We start from the raw sequence: 16,042 nt of genomic DNA, 5'->3' as shown, positions 1-16,042 counted from the left end.
CCTGACGTCTCACCTCTCGAAATATTTGGTTCAGCAGTATAGTTATTGCTGTTGATGCCTCCTTTTGAACCTCTTCGCAGTGCCCCTGAGAAGGAAAACACGGCCATTAAGAAATCTGGTTCCTTTTGTACGGCACATACATTAAAACCTACTTGCAAACGCGAGAAAATTGCCATATCGTCCTCTATAGCTTAGGAAAGCCATACTGCAATGTACTTATACGTTCTTGAAATATTGTGAGTGCTATGTCGTAACTGACCCATCAGCTCACTAACAAGAGAAAACCAGCGAAAAGGACTACGTCCCATACAATTGCAGAAGCAGTTGTTACACTGATTCGTCAATGGTAAACATGTGCATGTTGGCAATCAGCAAAAACGTGTTTTCGGCGTATATAGGGATCGACGTTAGAAATTGACGTTTTCTGTGTACCTTGTTCAAATATAGAAAATTAACACCGACAGTAGAAATGAATTATTCGTTTTCTTCTTTTTGAGTTCTTCGTATGCCTTTAAATGAGAATGGTAGCTTATTGGTTACCAACTTAATATCACTGGTGAATTTTGGCTCTTTGATGAAACGAGAACATTTTATTTGTATAAGCAGTTCTATTGGAACAGACTAACCCCTTGTTCAAACAAACTTCAGACATGCAGCCAGTCGTTCATTGCACGATATTACGATTGGGCACCTGTCGGTCATCTTCAGGTGAACCATCGAAGACTGGTGAAGGCTTGCGCCCTATATAGAGCGCTGCCAATAATTCGTGCATGCGTCAAAATCCAAGTTGACAGGCGGATCACACTTCTCGGCGTTACCGTGGTGTGACCGTGAAACACAGCTGTCCTCTGTGTTACCATTCGCCGTGGCCATTGGCGCATTCTGTCGTCATCGATTCGAAGAAATCTGTAAGATCTACATCTACATCTACATCCACACTCCGCAAGCCACCTGACGGTGTGTGGCGCAGGGTACCCTGAGTACCTCTTTCGGTTCTCCCTTCTATTCCAGTCTCGTATTGTTCGTGGAAAGAAGGATTGTCTGTATGCTTCTGCGTGGGCTCTAATCTCTCTGATTTTATCCTCATGGTCTCCTCGCGAGATATACGTAGGAGGGAGCAGTATACTGCTGGACTCTTCGGTGAAGGTATGTTCCCGAAACTTTAACAAAAGCCCATACCGAGCTACTGAGCGTCTCTCCTGCAGAGTCTTCCACTGGAGTTTATCTCTTCTATCAACCCTATCTGGTACGGATCCCACACCGCTGAGCAGTATTCAAGCAGTGGTCGAACAAGGGTACTGTAATCTACTTCCTTTGCTTTCGGATTGCATTTCCTTAGGATTCTTCCAATGAATCTCAGTCTGGCATCTGCTTTACCGACGATCAACTTTATATGATCATTCCATTTTAAATCACTCATAATGCGTACTCCCAGATAATTTATGGAATTAACTGCTTCCAGTTGCTGGCCTGCTATTTTGTAGCTATATGATAAGGGATCTATCTTTCTATGTATTCGCAGCACATTACACTTGTCAACATTGAGATTCAATTGCAATTCCCTGCGATGCGGTTCCCACACCGTCCAACTGACAGTGCTATCACGATTCATCAAATTTTCCGCAGGTTTTTTTCCATAGATCCTTTAATAATAGAATCCCAAAAAGATGTAGCTGTGGTCTGAATTACAGTTCAATCACACTTCATTAATATCCAGAGGAAACACAATATTCGGCAATAATGGCTTGGTTGCGAAAGGCTGGTGCAAATCTCATGTTCAGTGCGGCGTTCTTTCGGAATGATATACGATAATGATAACATATTTTGTAAATTCCGGAGTTCCGAAAAGAAAAACAAGTCGTCCCTCACCGGTCCCAAAATGTCTGCATTCTTAGGTGGTGAACCAAAAATCGGTTTCAGTTGATATTTACAGAGTTCTTGCTTTTTTAACAAAATGTTGCCCACAAAATGGAGAAAAGCTGCAGCTTTGCCAGCTTGTTTCTAAACAAGGTATCCAACAAAGGCAGACAACCAATTTTCTCTTTTTCGATGGAGAAGTGAATGTTATTATGAATGGAGTTGAGGTAGTGAGGGCACTCCAGTTTGTTCTATCCATGAGGGCACACTATGAAAGTATCGTCCTCATACCTCCAAAACACAGTTGGTTTAGAGACAGCTGATTCAATCGCTCTGTCTTCGAAACCCACCATAGAAATGTTTTCCACCAAAGGAGACAGTGGCCTACCCATGGCGATGCCGTCAGCCTGTTAAAATATTCTTGGTTGAACGTAAAACAGGTTGACGATAGCGTGCGCCGAAACAAAGCAATTGTAGCTACCTAAAACTTTTTGCCAGTTAGTGCCAAAGAATCACCGAGAGGGGCTTTGTAGAAATTGGTACCACAATAAAGCTAACAAAGCGATCAGAATTGCTAAGGCGGAGAGCCCCCAGTCTATTGATGAGGTCAGCTGAGTTTCTAATGTGGTGTAGGCATTTTCCCACCAAAGATCTCAGGAAAGAACCGAGATGTTTGGCTAAATATACATACAGGCGCTCCAGTGTTGCTCACTATTGGACGTAATGGGACACTTTCCTTATGATGTTTTGGGAGGCCATAGTTCCATGGTGGTACACAGCCATGTCATCTTGACCTTGTGATGATCTCTTGACTAATTAAAATTCCCATGAGACTAATTCCTTGCCGGCCGGAGTGGCCGAGCAGTTCTAGGCGCTACAGTCTGGAACCGATCGACCGCTGAGGTTGCAGGTTCGAATCCTGCCTTGGGCATGGATGTGTGTGTTGTCCTTAGGTTAGTTAGGTTTAAGTAGTTCTGAGTTCTAGGGGACTGCTGACCTCAGACGTTGAGTCCCATAGTGCTCAGAGCCGTTTTGAACTAATTCCTTCATTTCCGTTAGTTAATTCCCTAATTTCCATCTGGAGATGAAACTGTCTTAGTAGAGACTTTAATGTATGCTCAGTTTGTGATAGACAAAGCAATCATCTATGCCAGCCGCTGTGGCCGAGCGGTTCTAGGCCCTTCAGTCTGGAACCGCGCGACCACTATGGTCGCAGGTTCGAATTTTGCCTCGGGCATTGATGTGTGTGATGTCCTTACGTTAGTTAGGTATAAGTAGTTCTAAGTTCCAAGGGACTGATGACCTCAGATGTAAGTCCCACAGTGCTCATAAACATTTGAGCCATTTGAGCCAATCATCTGTAATTATATGTTTACCGATAGCATAGCTTCGATTGGAAAGAGGAGTGGATCTTTTCAAGGTAGTGTTTTATAAAACCCACAGAAAATTATGGCTTACAATCTAGTTGGAAACGGTCATAGAACATGAGTTTTACAGAACGGTTAGGACCAGTTCTGTGACCGTTAGGCTTCTGTCGAATCATACGATTCATGGAGACAATAGATTAACTTCAAATTATTTAATTAACGTGTAGGAAGACATAAGAATTGTACTAGCACAGAAAATCAGTCACAAAAAAGGTTTATAGTATCGAATAAAAGATTTGATTTGAGAAAATTGGACTGAAGCAAATTTTAAAAGAAGTGAATCGAAACATTTGAGATGTGGTGTTACAGATACACAACTGGTTGCAGCGCTACACACAACTATTTTCAAGCACCTCTACGAATCATATCGGGACATGAAGATAGTGTAGTACAACACCAAAATCGGTTACGTATGGATAAAATAAGGAAATACATTTGATACTGTTGCCTTAGCCCATATAAGACACACATTTCAAGACATTAGGAAATATTTTCCATGGTACAATAGAAAACCGTATAGGTAAAATGGAAAGAGAAGGGCAAAGTCTGGGATACATTTCACAAATAATACGGAGGTGGAAGTGAGTGATACTCTGAAATGAAATGTGCAGGTTTTTCACTTCATAGCAGCCAGAAGACAATAAAATAAAAGTAGCAAGGTGATAGTAGAACTTGTGAACTGAGGTTTCCGCACAACCTTAACCATGTACATAGGCAGTTAATCCATTGTGGAAGTAGAGGATCTCGATGATTTTTGCCTGTTATCGACAGTGATACTGGCAAGATATCGGTTCCAGGGATTTCTAAACCTTCGAGAATGTTTTACTTTCAGTAGTGAAGACGGATACCAAACGATAAAAGAAATATTTTTTCGAATGGTACAACTACAAATTAACATTTTTATGATTTTTCCATTAATTGTACTGTAAAACCTCTCTTCTTGTCAAGTTTCATGATTGTACGTCAAAGGGAAGTACCATGTAGGTACTGGTGACTCAAATTGTATCAAAATATGTGACATAAATTGCAGTATCGTTTGACTGTATTGACTCAGAAGCTAACGTTTGTTGTACCACCTTGAGGCTATAGACCTCGTTGTTGTTGTTTCTGTGGTCTTCAGTTCAAATACCGGTTTGATGTAGCTCCCCATGCAACTCTATAACCTCCGAGTAACTACGGAAACCTACATCCTTCTGAATCTGCTTAGTGTATTCATCTTTTGGTCTCCCTCTGCTATTTTTACCCTCGACGCTTCCCTCCAATACTAAATTGATGAGCCCTTGATGCCTTCCAACTGATCTGTTCTTCCAGTCAACTTGTGCCACAAATTCCACTTTTCCTCAATTCTCTTCAGCACCTCGTCATCAGTTACGTGAGTTACCCTTCTAATCATCAGCATTCTTCTGTAGCACCACATTTCAAAAGCTTCTATTCTCTTCCTGTTCTACATTTCAACTTGTTACGCGTACACGTTCTTGAGGAAAATGGGTCTTATGAGAGGGGTGGCCACACATTCTGACAACAAACTACAATTTTTTATAATACGAGTGTAATTACAAATTAAAATATTTGTTTGTAGTGAGAATCCTTGCTTCTTGGCAAATTTCACGATTATAGGTCGACATGAAGTACCGTGTGGGTTTTGATGACTGAGATAGCGAGTATCAAAATATGACATAAAATGACGTATCTTTCGACTGCGTTGAATTAGAAGGTTCAGTTCTTCACATCGCCAAGGGACCGTAAACCTTAATATGTGACGTACATTTCAACTTGATGCATTTACTCGTTCTTGATACAAATGGTTTCGAATGCTCGGACAGCAGACAGACGGACAAAAAAGTGATACAGTAAGAGGTCCGTTTTCTCCGACTGAAGTACGAGGCCCTAAAAGGGAGGGAAAAATAACAAGATAGTAAGTCAATGTCATGCTAGGGGCATTCACCCTGTTTAAGTATCACAGCTCGAGACAGTGCTTAAAAAAGTATGGTGCTCAGCTGCCGTGTACGGTGGATATCATAGGAGACTGTAAGTGGTAAATCTTTGTCTGGAGGATGAGTTGGAAACTTGCTGCTTAGTTATAAAAGTTTACAAGGAGAAATGGGAGGAGCACTCTTGGAGACAGGAGGTCTCATTTCGCCGTGACGGCGCCGACTCGTTCTCGGCCGTCACGGCTGCTTTCTCGTGCGCATCTGTGAGGTGCGGACGCGGCAGCAGACGTCGCGAGTCGGGGAACTCGCTTAAGGCGGGCCGCAGAGATTGTCCTGTCGAGTCGCCACGCAGATTTATGCAGAGCGCCGGGGCCTCGGTGAGTGCTGCGCGGGCTGTGGTCTGTCAGGGGCCCACGTTACCACTTGCTGGGGTCACTGAGGGCTACTTCGCGAATCAAAAGTTACATCCCTAACGGGACTGTTTAATATAAACAACGACATCTCGATCGCTAACAGGTTGTCACTGATCGTTGAATTACTTTATACATGTGAAAATTACCGAACTATCAGTTTAATAAGTCTCGGCTGCAAAATACTAACGCGAAAACTTTACAGACGAATGGAAAAACTGGTAGAAGCCGACCTCGGGGATGATCAGTTAGGATTCCGTAGAAGTACGGGAACACGTGAGGCAATACTGACCCTACGACTTATCTTAAAAGCTAGATTAAGAAAAGGCAAACCTAAGTTTCTATCATTTGTAGACTTGGAGAAAGCTTTGACAATTTTGACTGGAATACTCTCTTTCAAATTCTGAAGGTGGCAGGGGTGAAATACAGGGAGCGAAAGGCTATTTACAATTTGTGCAGAAACCAGAGGCTGTTATAAGAGTCGAGGGGCATGAAAGGAGAGCAGTGGTTGGAAAGGGAGTGAGACAGGGTTGTAGCCTCTCCCCGATGTTATTCAATCTCTATATTGAGCAAGCAGTAAAGGAATCAAATGAAAAATTCGGAGTAGATATTAAAATCCATGGAGAAGGAATAAAAACTTTGAGGTTCGCTGATGACATTGTAATTCTGTCAGAGACAGCAAAGGACTTGGAAGAGCAGTTGAACGGAATGGACAATGTATTGAAAGGAGGATGTAAGATGAACATCAACAAAAGCAAAACGAGGATAATGGAATGTAGTCGAGTTAACTCGGGTGATGCTCAGGGAATTAGATTAGGAAGTGAGACAGTTAAAGTAGTAAAGGAGATTTGCTATTTGGGGAGCAAAATAACTGATGATGGTCGAAGTAGAGAGGATATAAAATGTAGACTGGCAACGGCAAGGAAAGTGTTTCTGAACAAGAGAAATTTGTTAACATCGAGTATAGATTTAAGTGTCAGGAAGTCGTTTCTGAAAGTATTTGTATGGAGTGTAATCAAGTATGGAATGGAAACGTGGACTATAAATGGTTTGGACAAGGAGAGTAGAAGCTTTCGAAATGTGGTGCTACAGAAGGATGCTGAAGATTAGATGGGTTGATCACATAAATAAAGAGGAGGTATTGAATATAATTGGGGAGAAGTGGAGTTTGTGGCAGAACTTGACTAGAAGAAGGGAGCGGTTGGTAGGACATGTTCTGAGGCATCAACAGATCAAAAATTTAGCATTGGAGAGCAGCGTGGAGGGTAAAAATCGTAGAGGGAGAGATGAATACACTAAGCAGATTGAGAAGGATGTAGCTTACAGTAAGTACTGGGAGATGAAGAAGCTTGTACAGGATAGAGTAGCATGGAGGGCTGCATCAAACCAGTCTCAGGACTGAAGACCACAACAACAACAACATCGCTCGCTATTAAAACTACAAACGCAGGAAGTAGAGAAAATAACGAAATTGCACTTACTGTACTTATGGAGTACAATAAGAACAAAACATGGGTAAATTTAAAGTTCATGGTGCGAAATTCTGTGCACTGGTAGCAACAACGAATAGATATACAGATCGCTGCACCTGAAGAAGACAACAGTGTGGGTTGTCGACACCCCGTACGGGAGAATGGAGTCAAAAAATCGGCAGAACAGCCTTCTAAGGGAGACGTTCAATAAGTAATGCAATACATATTTTATCTTTGAGCAGATTAGTTCTATTCGGAGTTCCAATACACCATATTATTCCCAACTCATTTAGCTACCAAAATCCTATTTTTCAAAATTATTTCCTTCAATGAGCCGGCATTACCCCACCATACAGGGATGGCCTATATGTCCTCGTGATACCATTCTGTTTCTTGACGTTGGAGACAACGTCTTGCAGCTTCAGTAAGTTTCCCATCACACACGTACTGATTCTTGCGAAGTGCTTCAGGGCTGTAGGGTGGATGAGGAACAACAGTGCAATGAAACTTTGTAAGCTCCCCTCGGGTACTCGGGGTTATGTGAGGCCTTGCGTTATCTTAGAGAAGGAGAAGTTCGTTTGTACTTTTGCGGCGTCGAACACGCTGAAGTTTAATGTACCACGCAATGTTCACATATGAATTCATTTTTTCGACCCCTGACTTCGTTAATACACTCCTGGAAATTGAAATAAGAACACCGTGAATTCATTGTCCCAGGAAGGGGAAACTATATTGACACATTCCTGGGGTCAAATACATCACATGATCACACTGACAGAACCACAGGCACATAGACACAGGCAACAGAGCATGCACAATGTCGGCACTAGTACAGTGTATATCCACCTTTCGCAGCAATGCAGGCTGCTATTCTCCCATGGAGACGATCGTAGAGATGCTGGATGTAGTCCTGTGGAACGGCTTGCCATGCCATTTCCACTTGGCGCCTCAGTTGGACCAGCGTTCGTGCTGGACGTGCAGACCGCGTGAGACGACGCTTCATCCAGTCCCAAACATGCTCAATGGGGGACAGATCCGGAGATCTTGCTGGCCAGGGTAGTTGACTTACACCTTCTAGAGCACGTTGGGTGGCACGGGATACATGCGGACGTGCATTGTCCTGTTGGAACGGCAAGTTCCCTTGCCGGTCTAGGAATGGTAGAACGATGGGTTCGATGACGGTTTGGATGTACCGTGCACTATTCAGTGTCCCCTCGACGATCACCAGTGGTGTACGGCCAGTGTAGGAGATCGCTCCCCTCACCATGATGCCGGGTGTTGGCCCTGTGTGCCTCGGTCGTATGCAGTCCTGATTGTGGCGCTCACCTGCACGGCGCCAAACACACATACGACCATCATTGGCACCAAGGCAGATGCGACTCTCATCGCTGAAGACGACACGTCTCCACTCGTCCCTCCATTCACGCCTGTCGCGACACCACTGGAGGCGGGCTGCACGATGTTGGGGCGTGAGCGGAAGACGGCCTAACGGTGTGCGGGACCGTAGCCCAGCTTCATGGAGACGGTTGCGAATGGTCCTCGCCGATACCCCAGGAGCAACAGTGTCCCTAATTTGCTGGGAAGTGGCGGTGCGGTCCCCTACGGCACTGCGTAGGATCCTACGGTCTTGGCGTGCATCCGTGCGTCGCTGCGGTGCGGTCCCAGGTCGACGGGCACGTGCACCTTCCGCCGACCACTGGCGACAACATCGATGTACTGTGGAGACCTCACGCCGCACGTGTTGAGCAATTCGGCGGTACGTCCACCCGGCCTCCCGCATGCCCACTATACGCCCTCGCTCAAAGTCCGTCAACTGCACATACGGTTCACGTCCACGCTGTCGCGGCATGCTACCAGTGTTAAAGACTGCGATGGAGCTCCGTATGCCACGGCAAACTGGCTGACACTGACGGCTGCGATGCACAAATGCTGCGCAGCTAGCGCCATTCGACGGCCAACACCGCGGTTCCTGGTGTGTCCGCTGTGCCGTGCGTGTGATCATTGCTTGTACAGCCCTGTCACAGTGTCCGGAGCAAGTATGGTGGGTCTCACACACCGGTGTCAATGTGTTCTTTTTTCCATTTCCAGGAGTGTAAATTTCATGATGAGTGTAAATAATCACCTGTGTAATACTTTCGGTTGACCCATGACGGAAGCTAAACTTGGAACTAACTGCTCCCTATATTCCGTTAACATCTTAATACAACGGCAAGACTTAAATGGTCAGCGCAGCTACGGAGCTTGCCTTTCCAGACTTACAGCCTCCCAGTAGATGTTAACTCAGCACTGAACCATTACTAACCATCGGAATGCCCATCCGCGGTCATAATTACTCTCATCGACGTCAGAAATGCCTTCAGAAACATCGCGAGGTATCCAGACTTTACATTCTGCCAATGTTTATTGACCTCTGGGACCACATCTGTAAAGTTACTGGCTGATGTTACTTAGGCCACTGTGACTGTGTCTTTTGACAACACTATCTTAGTTCTGGATCTTTCTAATTGATGGCGGTGCATCTGTTGCTAATAGTATTTGAAATTTTGATATACAGCTAAGCCATGAGTCTGCGGCACTCACTTTATAACTGTAGCCCTCTGGCGTTGCATTAAGGCAAGAGTTATCAGTGACTTCACTGGTTTATAATGATCATGTAAACATTATCCCTTGCCAGTGCTGGAAAATGCATGAAGGTCAGACCATCCTGACGGTACAGGAGAGATTAAACGCCACACAGACAACGCACAGCCGACCAAGTCCGCCGTGGCAGAGCACTGCATCTCACATGGACATGACATGAACTACGATGGCACAAAGGTGTAAAAACAATCGAACACCTTCTGGGACTGTATCCTCAAAGAGGCAGTGGAGCTCCGGCTGCATGACGAACTAATAAATAAAGACAGCGGTTTCCAACCAAGTAAGGCTTGGAATCAAGTTTTGAGTATGATTAAAACACAACGACAGTCTACACGGAAATCAGCTCGTGTCAGGACACCCGAAAACGAAGAAGAAGTATTCTCACCACGACGGCAGAGTTTCGCAAGCGGCCGTGGCTGCGGTAGGACTGTGACCCACTATCTGTCGCGGGTAGCAGAACTTAGCCCATCACCCAGCGCCACCCTTCCCCCACCACCGGCCGCGGACACCTCTGAAGCACCCAGACGGAGGCTGCGTGAGAGGGGTGGAGATTATACAAATTCGGCATCCATCAGAGATCAGTCAGGCTCCAAGAACGCCTGAAGATGGCAAGAAGTCGGTACGCCGAAATATCGCGCCTTTTGGACGACGCTACCTAGATGAATACCCGAGGAAATTTCAAGAACATCGAAAAACCCAGTCCTCTAAGGACTGGAGTTGCCGTGAATAAAATAGCTTTGAACGTCTGACTGCACTGCAAATAAGTTAACGTGTTAAATATTAGAGTTCCGACAAAATGCCAGAAAAAGTTTAGTAAAGTTTGGAATTAAGCTTAAACTTTGCTGGAAGTCGCTAAGTCTCTCATTATGACCCAATGAACGAATATAATTTCGGTAATATGCGTTCCATTTTAAGAATAAGACAGCTTTTCAAGCATGTAAATACTTGTGACGTCATATCACCCGAACAGTTTTTCGAATATTTGTATAATTTTTGCAGGTACATTCAGTGATTTATGTACATACTCCAAGGAAAGTGTCTTTCGAACAGAGTTAGCAGTAAAGGATTAATAAATTAAAACTGCGTGTCTATGCGGAAGCTAGTTTATCAAGAATATAAATATTTATAACATCACATGTACCAAACAATATGTTGAACAACGATATAGTTTTGCTGGTAGATTCAGTGATATATCTAAATACTGCCTGCAAAGTACGTTGCGAAAGGACTAAACGTACTAAATTAGAACACCGTGTGTGACGTTGAAGATTTACTGTGCACCATTTTATACTAAAGATAGTTTTTCGCTAATCTAAATTTTAATGACGTATCTTGAACTATATGTCGTACAATGGTGTAATTCTACAGGTGCATTCAGTGGTACATGTGGATAATGTTGCAAGCCGTGTTGCGAACAGCGTCGGTAGTGCAGAATACGTTAGTTAAAACGTCATACCTGATGCTCCATTTCGAATTTTTTTCCAGTCATCATTTTGTGGAGGGTGTTAGCGAGAAAAGTTTCGTAAAGTGCATTAGAACTCTATAAGGGCTCTCACTCTTAAATACAGGACAAATATAGTCGTAGTATTTGCGTGCTATCAGCTACGCTGCTTTAAGATAAACACTTATGTTATTGTGTTAAGCTTTTACCTTAAGATTATATGTCTTAATGAGTAAATTGTGACAGCATTTAAGGTTTTTAAATTCGGCGAATAATTATGCGATACATTGAAAATCAAATATTTTGTTGCTCCTGTAAACCGTTACACAGCAACTGGCAATTCGTACCGGATACCGGAATAGTGGTTCATATGGCTCTGAGCACTATGGGACTTAACAGCAGAGGTCATCAGTCCCCTAGAACTTAGAACTACTTCAACCTAACTAACCTAAGGACATCACACACATCAATGCCCGAGGCAGGAATCGAACCTGCGACCGTAGCGGTCCCGCGGTTCCAGACTGAAGCGCTTAGAACCGGAATAGTGTTTAGTAATATAGGAGCTTGTCAATTTTGAGGGTGCGACTACGTCGCACCTACTGACACCACGATGTGAGATACTGAGGTGCATTCACACCAAGGAGATAAGGTTTACACGGGGTACGGGTAATTTGGTTCATGTTTCTCTCACACCTTGCAGAGCTGCTCTGAGGCATTTGTAATGTATGATAAATGTGTACGAACCAATGAAGCAGTCCTGCTGTAATCACCGTGCCATAGACGTGTTCCGACGGTCCGTATTTCCGAGTGAGTCCGCTAGTTGGAGAGGGCGACGGCACTCTCCCAGCGACAGACGAACCCGAAGGGAAAACAGGGGCTGCGGCGCGCCTTGTATTCCAGCCACTGTCCGTCCTTTTTGGTCCTCGTGAGGAACCGCGAGGGCAGGAAATCAGCATTTGGTGCGTGCCGCGGAGGCTGATGGAGTGGGCGCGGTGTGGGTGGCAGCGAGGGGGTGTGGGGTGGAGGTAGTGGGAGGCCAAGTGGGGCAGAAGAAAGACCGCGGCATCTGGCGGCGTCCCAGCCGCAAGAACAATGGACGACTCGCCGCGGTTCCTCTCTGCAGGCCGCCCACACAGACCACAATACTTGTGATGCCCCCGATAAGTGACTACTTTGCATGCAATACGTTTTGTCCAAAAAGGCAAGGGGCAGGCATTTTTAGTACTGCAATACATTTCACGTGATCAACAGACCGTGAAACTGGAAATCTCTTCCTTTTTTTTATAAGTTATTGTCATGCTAGCAGGCTCATACTGGCTTGGACAGAATTATACATATAGCAAACTATAACGGATACCAAGAACACCTAGTAACTAAACTGAACAAGAAAATCCAGAAGAATATAAAAATTAAAACAACACGCAACACCAAAGACCAACTAATACTCACCACATACACACTCACCACCACAACCACTACAAAACAAGGCCACAACACAGAAAATCAACAGAAAAACTTGTACACATTCACATACAGATACAAACTGACATACAAAATTGGAAAAATCCCCTAAGGGGCAAGGAATAATAATAGGATACCAAAATAATAACTCTATAGAGAAATGTCTATAGCAGGAAGATTACACTGACATTTAACGAAGATCAGGCATTTGAGAATTCGAGTGCAACAATAGTGATTCAGGCAGAACTTTTGAAATAAAGGATAAGGAACACAAGAGAGCTTGGAAATACGGCACCAGACATTCGACATTATGGAACACAACCGGCAAAAGCGCCAGCATCCTACCATAATAGAAAAGGATATGAAAGCAATCAGCTTCACTAGCAAGAAACATTTCCAGCAACTACGAAAAATGGTTTCACAAACTATATGATATCCCCCCGCACACACACACACATACAAACACGCATACACTAGCCGGCATATACAAAATATAAACACTCATACACACAGAGCATTAGCAAACGATCAACCAATATCAAAACAAGCAAAAGACGAACGCATTCCGCAATAGCAAAATGGAACACATGAAAATGCGAGATGACTTTGGTCCTTAACAACAAATAAACGTGAATATATTTAGTGTTGTTGGAAGGACTGTCAAATTAATATATGTGGAAGAACAATAATAGTGACGTAAACAACAAAGAAAACGTTAGTAAAGATAAGAAATAGCACTGTGTACAGTAATGAGTTAAGACATGCGGAATGCTAGCATCCAAAATTATAAGAGAAAGCCATATCGTTCCAGTGACTACTGAATATGCTTTAGAACGAAGGAAACGCGTTTGGTTTCAATAAGAGTTTGATTGCAATTGCACTCAAACAACTTTTATAACGGCAACTGCGTAGAAAAACAGGCCGATAAACAACATGTTCAGAATTTCTGTTTGGTGTGATGAACGGCAGATTGCTCTAAATGTAATTTAATGCAAATGAGTAGGAAAAGTAAGCCTGTAATGTTCGGATGTAGTATTAGTGGTGTGCTGGTGCACACATTCACGTCGCTTAAATATGCAATGGAACGAGCATTTAAGCTTGGTTGTCGAGAAGGCAAATGGTCGACTTCGGCTTGATGGAATAATTGTAGGGACGTGTTGCTCTTGTGTAAAAGATACAGCGTGGACTTTTGCGACTGTTTCTGAATACTGTTCGAGTCGCAGTCATGGATGCCATCAGAAAAATTCATAGCTATTTGCCTAGATGTGTCACCGGTAGTTTCGATCAACACGCCAGTGTAACGGTAATGCTCTGTGATCTCAAATAGGAATCCATGCAGAGAAAAACGCCTTCTTTACATAAAATTCTACTGAGGAAGTTTGGAAAACCAGCGTTTACTACAAACTGCAGAATTATTCTACTGCCACCAATATACATGGAGCGTACGAACAGCAAAAATAAGATAAGAAAAATGAGTGGCTTTTACGGTAGCATACAGAGAGTCGCTTCCCTCTCACTCAGCTTAGATTTGGGACAGTAAAGGGAATTACTGCCTCTGGTAGAAGGTACTTTTTGCCGTGCACCATATGGTGGCTTCCAGAATACGTATGCAGATGAGAGGTTTGATGCGGCTCTCCGTGTCAGTCTATTCTTCGCAAGCCTCATCAACTCTGCTTTCGCTTCTGTTCCTTTGTAAAGATTTCTGGTCTCCCATCAGGACTAAACTGTCATCTCCCTTAGCGACAGAAATACTTTTTTATCTCGTAATGGTTTCTTTCAATCTGTTCATAATATGTAGACGTAGTAGACATATAAACGTGTACTAATACGGTGAGTTTTACTGTGTAACTACCTTCGCTGCGACAGTGCGGTCTCTACGGAGTTCACTCAACCCTGTTTTCTTATTCATTGTTAGACCTAATGCAATACGCATGTTACATTTTCGTGTCGATAGCTCTCTATTCACCTAACCGGAACTCCTGTTATTTTTCCTACCACCGCATCTCCCTGTTGTCACTATATCTAATTTCATCCAGTTTACCTCTACTCATTTTTAGATTAAATACAGAGAGCTGAATTTGATTATGTTGATGTCACACGAATTATTCCAAATATCCGATGGCTTCGTACTTGGGTAAAGCCGTAACAGTCATATAGTTCGTTGCTCACCCGCAGAAGTGTATATCCGCACGATCGTGGAACTCATCCACGTACAGCTTCACCTTAACTAGCAGAATCAGTAAAATCACTAGTCCAACAGTGATTATCGGGGATAGTGATATACAAAATATACATGAATACGTGTGTAACTGCAATGATTGTTATGTTCAAGCTACACATGTATACGTGTATATTTTGTGTGTAACCATCCATGATAATCGGTGATCGTCTTGGAATTTTGGTTCATGTTCGCAGTTACGCTGAAACTATACTGATGACGTTCCGTGATTATGCAGATGTATACATTGCAGATTTGCAGCGATTTGATTATCTGGGTATATAGTGAAGCAATCAGAGCTTCGAAATCGATAATAATAAAGGAGCATCTTCAGATACTGATTTCTGGGATTAATTTCGCAATAAAGAGGATAAAGAGCTATTCTATGTTACAATACAGCATCGGCCGTATTCTTCAACGAAGTGGAGGACGAAAAATATTTATTTTCCTTTTTAACTTCACGAACCTACCTGTTGCACTAAGGGTTCTATGTCCAGGCTCCCACGCGTAGAACATCAGATTTGATATCCCGAAGACCATATACGTTTTTATATTATCGAACAGAGGATCCGATTGGGGGACTATACTAATTTACCTCTGGAATATTTGCTTAACAGAATGATAAGCGTTGAGCAGAACAATAGAGTTGAATGCCATTAGTAAACATAACGATTGCAGTTTTCTCTTATTTTCTGTCGTTCAAAGTACAAAACAGGATTTCAAAAAGTCAGTTAAACATTATTGTGGCATGGAAAGTATTTTTTACCGAACTCTGCACTATATTTCAAAGGGGCACAGACATATTACCCTATTTCTCAAACATAGCTAGTGAGTTTGTGTAAACAACGGTCGGAATGGTACCCACTAATCATTCAACAGATCGACAAAAATAAGCTCCTTGGCTACGGAATAGTTATAGAATCGTCGTGTGAACGCTGTCATTGGAAAACAAGCGATTGTTGCGGTCAGTTCCTTGACTACATGAACAATGTCTTCAGTGTTCGATATTGTTGGCATTTCTTCCTCATTAGTATCACCCATGTTTGTGTTTCATTGATCAGATCGTTGACAACAGTTCGCTATGGCATATTGTCGATATAACACCAGAATTACACGGTGAATCTGTGTGCAGCTTAGACATTTCACTTAAAAAATTGTACTGTCCCACCTATTTCCACTTTTGAG

Source organism: Schistocerca americana, chromosome 1 (genome assembly GCF_021461395.2).
Source record: "Schistocerca americana isolate TAMUIC-IGC-003095 chromosome 1, iqSchAmer2.1, whole genome shotgun sequence".
NCBI classification, from domain to species: Eukaryota; Metazoa; Arthropoda; class Insecta; order Orthoptera; family Acrididae; genus Schistocerca; species Schistocerca americana.
Note: the sequence above shows the minus strand (reverse complement) of the source record.